Source organism: Argopecten irradians, chromosome 2 (assembly GCF_041381155.1).
Source record: "Argopecten irradians isolate NY chromosome 2, Ai_NY, whole genome shotgun sequence".
NCBI lineage: Eukaryota > Metazoa > Mollusca > Bivalvia > Pectinida > Pectinidae > Argopecten > Argopecten irradians.
In genome coordinates, this window is record NC_091135.1 from 60,214,288 (window position 1) to 60,227,963 (window position 13,676).

Here is a 13,676-nt window from a genome sequence, read left to right on the forward strand (position 1 = left end):
GTGCTGGTGAAGGGATTGCTGTCTGATCTGCTTTGAACCTTTTCTCATTTTCCTATACCTAATCTTATTCTGTTGATGCAGTATCAATAGTTACTTGCTATTTCTTTGTCAAACTTTAACAGAATTTTCAAGTTAGGCATGTTTATAATTTCCTATTCTTTCCTAGTACTTGCCATGTGTTAGCTACATTTTAAGTGCTAGCACTAGCCTGTGCTGGTAGAGAATTGGTGAAAACCTCATCTAGAATTTTACTTGGGTTATCTCCCCTGATCTCCCAATACAGTACTCTTACAATTTGGCTTGGACAATGACCGTGCTTGACTGCACACCATTGACACAAGTACATTGTTTTCTTAAATCAAACACCACTTCCCTAATGAAAACACAAATTGAATCTTGAACATATGTTGTGTCAAATTTTACTCTTCCCTAACACTCATCACTTGATAGAGTTAAGTTCAATTCTGACACTGGCACCTGGTGCACTATATAAATCCCTGCTTTATCCATTTCAAATCACTTTCATTTAATTGTACTATAAGGCAAGACATCAGTAAAAGACTAAAAGGTAAGTCTTATTCTTTCTCAACATAAATCCTGTGCTACAACAAAAGTATATCAACCAATATCCAAAATCATACTAATTAGCTCTAGTCTGTGCTGGCATACAAATGGCACCATTTCTGAAAACATGTTTTCATCAATTCAATCAGAACATTTCTTGGATACTAATAATGGAATTAACTGCCTGACTCTTTCCTTGTACTTGCTATGTGCTGTTGTGAAAATCTTCAGTAGCACTAGCCTGTGCTTGTAGAGAGCAGGTTTACTCTTCATTACTGCTATCACCTAGTTGCTCCCAAATGACATGTGTGCTGCATTTCCTATGCATGCTATGTGCTGGTTTGAAATCAACGATTAGCACTAGCCTGTGCTGGTGAAGGAATGAAGTCCAATCTACATTCATCTCTTCCTTTTCAAGCTTATCATAGTGACTTTTTCAATTGGCCTGACTCTTTCCTAGTACTTGCTATGTGCTGTTGTGAAAATCTTCAGTAGCACTAGCCTGTGCTTGTAGAGAGCAGGTTTACTCTTCATTACTGCTATCACCTAGTTGCTCCCAAATGACATGATGTGTGCTGCATTTCCTTTCCCAATACATGCTATGTGCTGGTTTGAAATTAGCAATTAGCACTAACCTGTGCTGGTAAAGGGATGCTGTCTGATCTGCTTTGAACCTTTTCTCATTTTCCTATACCTAATCTTATTCTGTTGATGCAGTATCAATAGTTACTTGCTATTTCTTTGTCAAACTTTAATAGAATATTCAGGTTAGGCATGTTTATAATTTCCTATTCTTTCCTAGTACTTGCCATGTGTTAGCTATATTTTAAGTGCTAGCACTAGCCTGTGCTGGTAGAGAATTGGTGAAAACCTCATCTAGAATTTTAGTTGGGTTACCTCCCCTGATCTCCCAATACAGTACTCTTACAATTTGGCTTGGACAATGACCGTGCTTGACTGCACACCATTGACACAAGTACATTGTTTTCTCAAATCAAACACCACTTCCCTAATGAAAACACAAATTGAATTTTGGACATATGTTGTGTCAAATTTTACTCTGCCCTAACACTCATCACTTGATAGAGTTAAGTTTAATTCTGACACTGGCACCTGGTGCACTATATAAATCCCTGCTTTATCCATTTCAAATCACTTTCATTTACTTGTACTATAAGGCAAGACATCAGTAAAAGACTAAAAGGTAAGTCTTATTCTTTCTCAACATAAATCCTGTGCTACAACAAAAGTATATCAACCAATATCAAAATCATACTAATTAGCTCTAGTCTGTGCTGGCATACAAATGGCACCATTTCTGAAAACATGTTTTCATCAATTCAATCAGAACATTTCTTGGATACTAATAATGGAATTAACTGCCTGACTCTTTCCTAGTACTTGCTATGTGCTGTTGTGAAAATCTTCAGTAGCACTAGCCTGTGCTTGTAGAGAGCAGGTTTACTCTTCATTACTGTTATCACCTAGTTGCTCCCAAATGACATAAAGTGTGCTGCATTTCCTTTCCCAATACATGCTATGTGCTGGTTTGAAATCAACGATTAGCACTAGCCTGTGCTGGTGAAGGAATGAAGTCCAATCTACATTCATCTCTTCCTTTTCAAGCTTATCATAGTGACTTTTTCAATTGGCCTGACTCTTTCCTAGTACTTGCTATGTGCTGTTGTGAAAATCTTCAGTAGCACTAGCCTGTGCTTGTAGAGAGCAGGTTTACTCTTCATTACTGCTATCACCTCACCTAGTTGCTCCCAAATGACATGATGTGTGCTGCATTTCCTTTCCCAATACATGCTATGTGCTGGTTTGAAATCAACGATTAGCACTAGCCTGTGCTGGTGAAGGAATGAAGTCCAATCTACATTCATCTCTTCCTTTTCAAGCTTATCATAGTGACTTTTTCAATTGGCCTGACTCTTTCCTAGTACTTGCTATGTGCTGTTGTGAAAATCTTCAGTAGCACTAGCCTGTGCTTGTAGAGAGCAGGTTTACTCTTCATTACTGCTATCACCTAGTTGCTCCCAAATGACATGATGTGTGCTGCATTTCCTTTCCCAATACATGCTATGTGCTGGTTTGAAATTAGCAATTAGCACTAGCCTGTGCTGGTAAAGGGATGCTGTCTGATCTGCTTTGAACCTTTTTCTCATTTTCCTATACCTAATCTTATTCTGTTGATGCAGTATCAATAGTTACTTGCTATTTCTTTGTCAAACTTTAATAGAATATTCAGGTTAGGCATGTTTATAATTTCCTATTCTTTCCTAGTACTTGCCATGTGTTAGCTACATTTTAAGTGCTAGCACTAGCCTGTGCTGGTAGAGAATTGGTGAAAACCTCATCTAGAATTTTTAGTTGGGTTATCTCCCCTGATCTCCCAATATAGTACTCTTACAATTTGGCTTGGACAATGACCGTGCTTGACTGCACACCATTGACACAAGTACATTGTTTTCTTAAATCAAACACCACTTCCCTAATGAAAACACAAATTGAATCTTGGACATATGTTGTGTCAAATTTTACTCTTCCCTAACACTCATCACTTGATAGAGTTAAGTTTAATTCTGACACTGGCACCTGGTGCACTATATAAATCCCTGCTTTATCCATTTAAAATCACTTTCATTTACTTGTACTATAAGGCAAGACATCAGTAAAAGACTAAAAGGTAAGTCTTATTCTTTCTCAACATAAATCCTGTGCTACAACAAAAGTATATCAACCAATATCCAAAATCATACTAATTAGCTCTAGTCTGTGCTGGCATACAAATGGCACCATTTCTGAAAACATGTTTTCATCAATTCAATCAGAACATTTCTTGGATACTAATAATGGAATTAACTGCCTGACTCTTTCCTAGTACTTGCTATGTGCTGTTGTGAAAATCTTCAGTAGCACTAGCCTGTGCTTGTAGAGAGCAGGTTTACTCTTCATTACTGTTATCACCTAGTTGCTCCCAAATGACATAAAGTGTGCTGCATTTCCTTTCCCAATACATGCTATGTGCTGGTTTGAAATCAACGATTAGCACTAGCCTGTGCTGGTGAAGGAATGAAGTCCAATCTACATTCATCTCTTCCTTTTCAAGCTTATCATAGTGACTTTTTCAATTGGCCTGACTCTTTCCTAGTACTTGCTATGTGCTGTTGTGAAAATCTTCAGTAGCACTAGCCTGTGCTTGTAGAGAGCAGGTTTACTCTTCATTACTGCTATCACCTAGTTGCTCCCAAATGACATGTGTGCTGCATTTCCTTTCCCAATGCATGCTATGTGCTGGTTTGAAATCAACGATTAGCACTAGCCTGTGCTGGTGAAGGAATGAAGTCCAATCTACATTCATCTCTTCCTTTTCAAGCTTATCATAGTGACTTTTTCAATTGGCCTGACTCTTTCCTAGTACTTGCTATGTGCTGTTGTGAAAATCTTCAGTAGCACTAGCCTGTGCTTGTAGAGAGCAGGTTTACTCTTCATTACTGCTATCACCTAGTTGCTCCCAAATGACATGATGTGTGCTGCATTTCCTTTCCCAATACATGCTATGTGCTGGTTTGAAATTAGCAATTAGCACTAGCCTGTGCTGGTAAAGGGATGCTGTCTGATCTGCTTTGAACCTTTTTCTCATTTTCCTATACCTAATCTTATTCTGTTGATGCAGTATCAATAGTTACTTGCTATTTCTTTGTCAAACTTTAATAGAATTTTCAGGTTAGGCATGTTTATAATTTCCTATTCTTTCCTAGTACTTGCCATGTGTTAGCTACATTTTAAGTGCTAGCACTAGCCTGTGCTGGTAGAGAATTGGTGAAAACCTCATCTAGAATTTTAGTTGGGTTATATCAACTGATCTCCCAATACGGTACTCTTACAATTTGGCTTGGACAATGACCGTGCTTGACTGCACATCATTGACACAAGTACATTGTTTTCTTAAATCAAACACCACTTCCCTAATGAAAACACAAATTGAATCTTGGACATATGTTGTGTCAAATTTTACTCTTCCCTAACACTCATCACTTGATAGAGTTAAGTTTAATTCTGACACTGGCACCTGGTGCACTATATAAATCCCTGCTTTATCCATTTCAAATCACTTTCATTTACTTGTACTATAAGGCAAGACATCAGTAAAAGACTAAAAGGTAAGTCTTATTCTTTCTCAACATAAATCCTGTGCTACAACAAAAGTATATCAATCAATATCCAAAATCATACTAATTAGCTCTAGTCTGTGCTGGCATACAAATGGCACCATTTCTGAAAACATGTTTTCAGATCAATGTCAATCAGAACATTTCTTGGATACTAATAATGGAATTAACTGCCTGACTCTTTCCTAGTACTTGCTATGTGCTGTTGTGAAAATCTTCAGTAGCACTAGCCTGTGCTTGTAGAGAGCAGGTTTACTCTTCATTACTGCTATCACCAAGTTACTCCCAAATGACATGTTTGCTGCATTTCCTTTCCCAATGCATGCTATGTGCTGGTTTGAAATCAACGATTAGCACTAGCCTGTGCTGGTGAAGGAATGAAGTCCAATCTACATTCATCTCTTCCTTTTCAAGCTTATCATAGAGACTTTTGCAATTGGCCTGACTCTTTCCTAGTACTTGCTATGTGCTGTTGTGAAAATCTTCAGTAGCACTAGCCTGTGCTTGTAGAGAGCAGGTTTACTCTTCATTACTGCTATCACCTCACCTAGTTGCTCCCAAATGACATGATGTGTGCTGCATTTCCTTTCCCAATACATGCTATGTGCTGGTTTGAAATTAGCAATTAGCACTAGCCTGTGCTGGTAAAGGGATGCTGTCTGATCTGCTTTGAACCTTTTCTCATTTTCCTATACCTAATCTTATTCTGTTGATGCAGTATCAATAGTTACTTGCTATTTCTTTGTCAAACTTTAATTGAATTTTCAGGTTAGGCATGTTTATAATTTCCTATTCTTTCCTAGTACTTGCCATGTGTTAGCTACATTTTAAGTGCTAGCACTAGCCTGTGCTGGTAGAGAATTGGTGAAAACCTCATCTAGAATTTTAGTTGGGTTATCTCCCCTGATCTCCCAATACAGCACTCTTACAATTTGGCTTGGACAATGACCGTGCTTGACTGCACACCATTGACACAAGTACATTGTTTTCTTAAATCAAACACCACTTCCCTAATGAAAACACAAATTGAATCTTGGACATATGTTGTGTCAAATTTTACTCTTCCCTAACACTCATCACTTGATAGAGTTAAGTTTAATTCTGACACTGGCACCTGGTGCACTATATAAATCCCTGCTTTATCCATTTCAAATCACTTTCATTTACTTGTTCTATAAGGCAAGACATCAGTAAAAGACTAAAAGGTAAGTCTTATTCTTTCTCAACATAAATCCTGTGCTACAACAAAAGTATATCAACCAATATCCAAAATCATACTAATTAGCTCTAGTCTGTGCTGGCATACAAATGGCACCATTTCTGAAAACATGTTTTCATCAATTTAATCAGAACATTTCTTGGATACTAATAAAGGAATTAACTGCCTGACTCTTTCCTTGTACTTGCTATGTGCTGTTGTGAAAATCTTCAGTAGCACTAGCCTGTGCTTGTAGAGAGCAGGTTTACTCTTCATTACTGCTATCACCTAGTTGCTCCCAAATGACACGTGTGCTGCATTTCCTTTCCCAATGCATGCTATGTGCTGGTTTGAAATCAACGATTAGCACTAGCCTGTGCTGGTGAAGGAATGAAGTCCAATCTACATTCATCTCTTCCTTTTCAAGCTTATCATAGTGACTTTTTTAATTGGCCTGACTCTTTCCTAGTACTTGCTATGTGCTGTTGTGAAAATATTCAGTAGCACTAGCCTGTGCTTGTAGAGAGCAGGTTTACTCTTCATTACTGCTATCACCTAGTTGCTCCCAAATGACATGTGTGCTGCATTTCCTTTCCCAATGCATGCTATGTGCTGGTTTGAAATTAGCAATTAGCACTAGCCTGTGCTGGTAAAGGGATGCTGTCTGATCTGCTTTGAACCTTTTCTCATTTTCCTATACCTTATCTTATTCTGTTGATGCAGTATCAATAGTTACTTGCTATTTCTTTGTCAAACTTTAATAGAATTTTCAGGTTAGGCATGTTTATAATTTCCTATTCTTTCCTAGTACTTGCCATGTGTTAGCTACATTTTAAGTGCTAGCACTAGCCTGTGCTGGTAGAGATTTGGTGAAAACCTCATCTAGAATTTTAGTTGGGTTATATCCCCTGATCTCCCAATACAGTACTCTTACAATTTGGCTTGGACAATGACCGTGCTTGACTGCACACCATTGACACAAGTACATTCCCAGGGGAAAAATAGGTACTTTGAGGTATACCTAAAGTGTACCTAAAGGCTACCTTAAAAGTACCTATCAGAATAGGTACGTTTTAGGTATACCTAAAAGATACCAATGGTTTTTGAGATATACCTAAAATGTACCCGATTTGGACTTAGAAATTCTCAAAGTACCTAAAACATACCCAATTTGGACTTTGAAATTCTCAAAGTACCTAAAACATACCCAATTTGGACTCTGAAATTCTCAAAGTACCTAAAATGTGCCTATGGTGGACTTTGAATATTTTAGAAATACCTATAATGTACCTAGTTTCAACTTAGTTTTTTTTAGACTACCTAAAATGTGCCTCATATTGACTTCATTTCTGAATGTTACAAAGTGCCTAAAATGTACCTATTTTTGACTTAGGATTTTTCCATGCCAGGTCCAAGTATCTGAAATATGTTAGGATGGAGTAATATGTAACTATGATAAATTGATTGATGTACATATTAAGACTTGAATATATTCTACATTCTCAAATGTACTTCTTTCCTGTGTTTTCTGTGCATTAAATTACATGTAGTCTTGCAATTGGATGTGTCAAATTTCCTCAGAAATTTTTGTTTAATTATCTTCAAATATATAATCATTATTTATAAACAATAATACTATAAATTCATTATTTTTCCTTTTCAACATTTGTGTAATCTTCTGTTCAACATTTAATCACAGTTATTTGAAAATTATAAGAAACAAATATGCTTGGTTTATGATGGTAATCAAAACCACAGGGCATTTCTAAACATGTAAGTTTTCACACCTGCATTGGCATTAACTTAAATCTTCCCAAACATGGCCAATTTTAAAATTGTTTCACATCTTACAGGATGTAATAAAACCATGTTTAGAACATTATGAAATAATTTTGATGACTTTCAGAACAGATTTACGTCAAAATACCTGTAATATTGGTGTGTTGAAATCCAGATTGAGATCGATGTACATGCAAAATAAATCCTTTAAATTTACATACAATTAAACAACTATCCATACATTCCATTAAAAGGGGTCTGGGGCCCATTATCCAGCTTGGATTAAACAAATACTCTACTTTATAGGTATGGAAATTATCGTTCAAATTAGTGATAAACACACGTGTAGTGAACATGTTCTCCAAGCTGCATGCCGTAAACCGATATGTATACAGTAAACAATTTTGTCGTAAATAGCTAGTCAGACTGATACTTGTGAGTAAATATTCTTTCCATTATAATAATACCAGGAATACTTTATTTATTTACTTTCATCAATCATTTGTGCTGAAAGCTTCACTGACTGACTGAGGCATAGTCTGCATGCCGGAAACCAACAGTAAACACCGTTGTAGTAAATACGCTGTCGCTGATTAAATTATCTTTCTACTAGAATAACACCAGAAACACTTCAGTTATACAATTAAATCAATTAAAAACTTCACCAGTTGAAATATTTGCCGAAAGTCTCACAGAGACAAGGATTTGTTTATGATGTACAGGGGAATCCCGGCCGGGGAATCCCCTTTGTTAATCACGTGACTTTTCGCGGGAAAATAGAGGAAGGTGTTTACGGAAGTATTTGAAAATGCAGAGATTTAAATAGTAGGGATAAGAAGGTACCTCATAGCCTTACTTAACGACGCCCGCAGAGGAAGCTATCCCAGAGTGCATCGCGTGTCTACAGTAGAGTACAGTCTAACGACGCCATATTGAAACTACGCTTCGTCCGATGAAGCGATCTAGGCTATAATTCAGGTGATGAACATAAAATAAACCAAATAGCATAAAGTTTGCTCTTTATTGAAAATGTAATTTATTTGAATAATCCATCACATTTTTCATAATTGTAGAGGTGTTACACTAAATAAACGTAATGCTAACTGTGAATGTCCTCATCCCGGCATGATTACTTCCTCGATCGATATAATGGATCGCCCTGTGAAATATTAATATAATAAAACCCACATACTCTCATTTCAATAATTGACCGATTTCCATTTAGTTTTCCAATATTTGTTACTTGGTAAATTTTAAATGTTAATATATTAAATTGATATAATTTCAACATATTGAACCTTTTGAATTTTCGGAGGTAAAACTGTACACAAATCATCGAAGCTACCCTAAATTTATAATGGCGACGATACCGTTCCGATAGGGTCGTGAAAGATAGCACAATTAAACCCACATACTCTGAATTCAATAATTGACTGATTTCCATTAAAATTTCAAATATTTGTTGCTTGGTAAATTTTACATGATAAAATATTAAATTGATTAAATTTGAACATATTGAACCTTTTGAATTTTTGGTGGTAAATCTGTACACAAATCATCGAAGTTACCCTAAATTTATAATGGCGACGATACTGTTCAGATAGGGTCGTGAAAGATAGCACAATTAAACCCACATACTCTGATTTCAATAATTGACTGATTTCCATTTATTTAGTTTTCAAATATAATTTTCTATTGATTGAGTTTGTACATATGGAAACTTTTAAAGCTCAAGTACAAGTGTTAACAAATTATCGAAGGTACCCAATATGTCATGGTGAAGAGATACAGTGCCGATCGAGCTGTGATAGATAGCATAATTTGATATCTAATTAACGGAAAGTGATTTGCAACTGCTATAATCACAGGTGTCTTACTGTCATCAGGTGAACCGTCGGCCAGAACACCTGGCCACCGCCCCAGGTCATCGCCTCACTTAACTCAACGGGGGTCTATTTACCTGTGTTTGAGTCTCGAAGGCTATGCAGTAAGTTTGTAAATTAGATAATATTTTTCTAATCTTAATTTTCCCAAACAGTTTTATTTATAATGCATAGAACCATGTTGAAATAAAAGTGAAATCTAAGTGAAATGTAAATATTCCGCTTTACCAGAAATTTGAATATAATTCATTTAAATATCTTGCTTTACCAAGCAATTTTTTTTACTAAAGCAAAATTAAATTTCCAGGGTTAAACTCATTAAATTTATATGTGTCGTACTTTTTATTCTAACGAATCAAGAAGAGCTTTTATAATATGTCATTAATCACCAAAATTTACCAACATTTTGATCATTGCTTACAGAATTTTCAATGCATAGGTTTTAATTTTACAATTTTTCATAAAAAACAACACAGAAATATCTCATCAGTATCTCATCAGTCCAACATCATTGGAAAGCCATTTTTGGCTTATATAGATATATGGTAATATTTACATAAATGGTTAAATATACATGCATGAGATTAGCGTCTCTAATGCAACAGTAAAAAAAGCTATGAGATACTTTTCGATGTTTAGTGGTTTGTATATAGTCGTATAGTCATATATAGTAGTAAAATGCCGTACACAGCTTCATGGGCTAACACTATGATAACTCGCCTCTAGCTATTAGTGCGCAGACGCACGGCTTGGTCTCGCGGTAACCGTTCATCCGTTTACGATAACAATAGGAGGGTACGTGATATCGCGAGAGCAGCCCTAGTTACTTATCCCAATGATATTTAAATCTCTGGAAAATGTAAACAACCCAGACTCTCCTTTGCCATGCCTACAGACGTTTTTGTCCTTTATACCACAGAGAATCAACTTGATGGGGGTTTATTTCATGCCTGTTAGCTGATTCATCAATCACGGCAAGTTTAATATGTCAGAATTCAGGTACGTTTTCAATTTTCACCATAGCTCAAATTACCGGTTACAAGCAGCAGGTTGTAAATTTTAAAAATATCACAGAACCAAAATTTCTTGTTTTGGTAAATAAATAAGTTGTATAACTACTGAAAGCATGGCTTAGATTATTAGTATACCAAGTATTTCATGAATTTTGGACATAATTTAGATGAGTTTGAACGATTTTGATTGTTTATTATTATTATTTTTGAATTCATGGTTTGAGAAGAAAATATGTAGGCCTATATATAGCTACTGTGTATTTGTTCTTTATCTCAAAAAGTGTCTTTTATGGGTTTTGGTATGCAAGTTGTGATGTTTTGCACACCATATACTATTATTGAATTAAAAATGTAACTTGTAATATTAATATATATCTGGACGTTGTCTTCATGCTGGCAACAGAAAAGTAGGTCTCATCAATAATCGTCACCGACATTGAAAAGAAAGAGAATGCCTGGGTAATTTTCCTTGATATTCTGTTAAACAAAGCTGCAAAACTTTGATGATTGAAAGCTGTTACAAATATGCATGGAATATTTTGAAATACAAAGCATTTTATGGGTCCATATTTGCATGTAATTGGCTGGATTTTGATTAATTAAAATTATAATTCAAATATAAATTTGTGAAATTTATTTTTTAAATTGGATACATAGTCATATATGAATAAAGAAATCAAGCTATAGAAAGTAGAAGATATATATTTATCTTCAATTTGTACATAAATATGAAATTAAAATTTATTTGTTTATATTTTGGAATTTTATATACAGTATATTTCATATTTATGGTTCTAATGATTTAGTATTTATCTTGGTGAAATTTACTTCTTGATGTATATATGATGCTTCCAATTAACTTGTAATGATTCATATAATTTTTTCCAGGAATATCAGAATGGGCCATGGCGAGGAAAGAAGAAAACAATCACAAGTAAGACCGATTATTGGAGATTTGCACCAATCAGACACTTTCATTGGTAAAAATACTCATAAATATGGAAATGAATTGTGAATTATCAATGTTTGTGTGCAAAAGCAACTAATCAATTCATTCACAAATCTAAATGAATTAAAATATTAATTGAAATGATGATAATTCTAATTGAGAAACCACTAACATATTACATCATTCTTATAATTATTATAATTGGTCGCTATCCTTCATTCATTTTTTTTTTTACTTTCATCAGGTAATACTGCTGTGTGCATTGGAGTTAAAAAGTGGAGAAGACACTTCCCCCGGCATATACACTACAAAAGATGATTATATTAGGCGTGGTAATGTATGTAAGGATTTTATTAAAATAGATTAATTTCATGTACATGTAGAGTAAACTTCATGTTTAGTTTATTTTCAGTGTTGTATGCAAAGCAAATGTGACTTAAAGGTATTTAATAGTTAAATGAGGGGAAACAATCTTAAAAAAAACCAAACTAAAATATCCTTTTTGGTAATAAAATCAATTCTTTATTAGGTAATGTTCTTTTTCGAAAACTTTTCCAGGTCCTAAATGTAAAATCAAAACCTTGATTTTAAAGGGTTATATGATCACTTATAACCTTGATTTCGCTGGAACATATCATAGCAAAACTGAAGGCAGTTCAAGAGAAAAAACTGACCAATCACAGGCCTGCAGCAGATCTAGAGATTTAGTGATGATCAACTTCAAAGCCATGCAATGTACAGTTAGTTGAGTCTTTTGATGTATATCAAAGGACCAAACTATCTTCTCATCTGATGTCATACACAGAGCCTTCAGTTTCGCTATGACATATTCCCATGGTGTAAAAGATTATAAGTGATCGTAACCCCTGGAAATCTAGGATGGGCCAAGTATTACTAGGCTCTTATACCTATACTTCAATTCACTGGAACTTCTTGGTTTATATCTGGTGGGTTATCATGACCTACATTGTGACCTTTGACATACATATACAACTAAGAATAGTCTAACATATTTAAAGTAGGACTTTAGTTAATGGTCGAGATGTGGAATGGTAGTCTCATTGAAAGAAATTCTTGTTGACTGTTAAATCAAAATGTGTAAGCATTTGTTTCCCTAAGTTGAGTAAAACAATTTTTAATGAGCTTATTATAATAAAGCGTTTGATTGGTTAATATTAGCGGAAATTTCAATATGTCTGCATTCAATGATGTAAAGTGGCCTTGCTTCATATTTTGTTAACTCTTGTTAACTCCTTCTGAATGTTTGCATATCTAGAATGCCGTTGTTTAGATGGTGTAAACCATTCATCAAATCTTTCAAAAACTGTTTCAGTGTTGAATTGCATTACTGATTACATATTTCGATAACTACTGGTGTTTAGATCTTTTGGATTCCTGCATGCTTTAATATTACCATTACTCTTTTCAGTAAACTCCAACAAGAATCACCAGAACAACATTATCCTGTGCAAATCCGTCCACATTGTGAAGAGATATATTCATCAGTTGCAATCGACATGGAAACACTGTACCCTTTCCCTAAGATTACATCGCCACATTGAGTGTCTTATGATGGATTAATTGATGTGAAAATGTTAAAAGGACATGGATAGTAAAGCTTTTGAAAATTACTGCATCGAACAGTGACTATGTATCTTGAATGATGTATTCAACTATCAATAATATTATGTTGATTATTTTTGTGACTTGCAATTGATCAGATTTGTTTTGTTTAAAAAGCAATTTTTAAAATTACAATAAACTTTTTAAATGTTTTCTATTTTCATATTTCTATATCATGTTTTTAATGAGTTGTGAGCTCATGTTAAAAAACATGGGACATGTTTTAGGTAGCTTTCAGGTATGTTTTAGGTAGCTTTCGGGTATGTTTTAGGTAGCTTTCGGGTACATTTTAGGTAGCTCTCGGGTATGTTTTAGGTAGCTTTCGGGTATGTTTTAGGTAGCTCTCGGGTATGTTTTAGGTAGCTTTCGGGTATGATTTAGGTAGCTTTCGGGTACATTTTAGGTAGCTTTCGGGTATGTTTTAGGTAGCTTTCGGGTATGTTTTCGGTAGCTTTCGGGTACATTTTAGGTAGCTTTCGGGTATGTTTAAGG

General features: G+C 35.0%; 1 protein-coding gene and 1 long non-coding RNA gene across 4 annotated transcripts in view; one reads left to right on the forward strand and one right to left on the reverse strand.

Annotated features, from left to right (window-relative positions):
• The window catches only part of LOC138316113 (pyruvate dehydrogenase phosphatase regulatory subunit, mitochondrial-like), a 141,043-nt gene that overhangs the window by 88,781 nt on the left and 38,586 nt on the right, over nt 1-13,676 (reverse strand). The gene's annotated exons all lie outside the window — the stretch shown is intronic.
• LOC138316118 (uncharacterized) lies at nt 10,500-13,123 on the forward strand. Its single transcript, XR_011207596.1, has 4 exons — nt 10,500-10,598; nt 11,501-11,592; nt 11,806-11,898; nt 12,991-13,123. It is a non-coding gene; the product is annotated as an uncharacterized lncRNA (long non-coding RNA).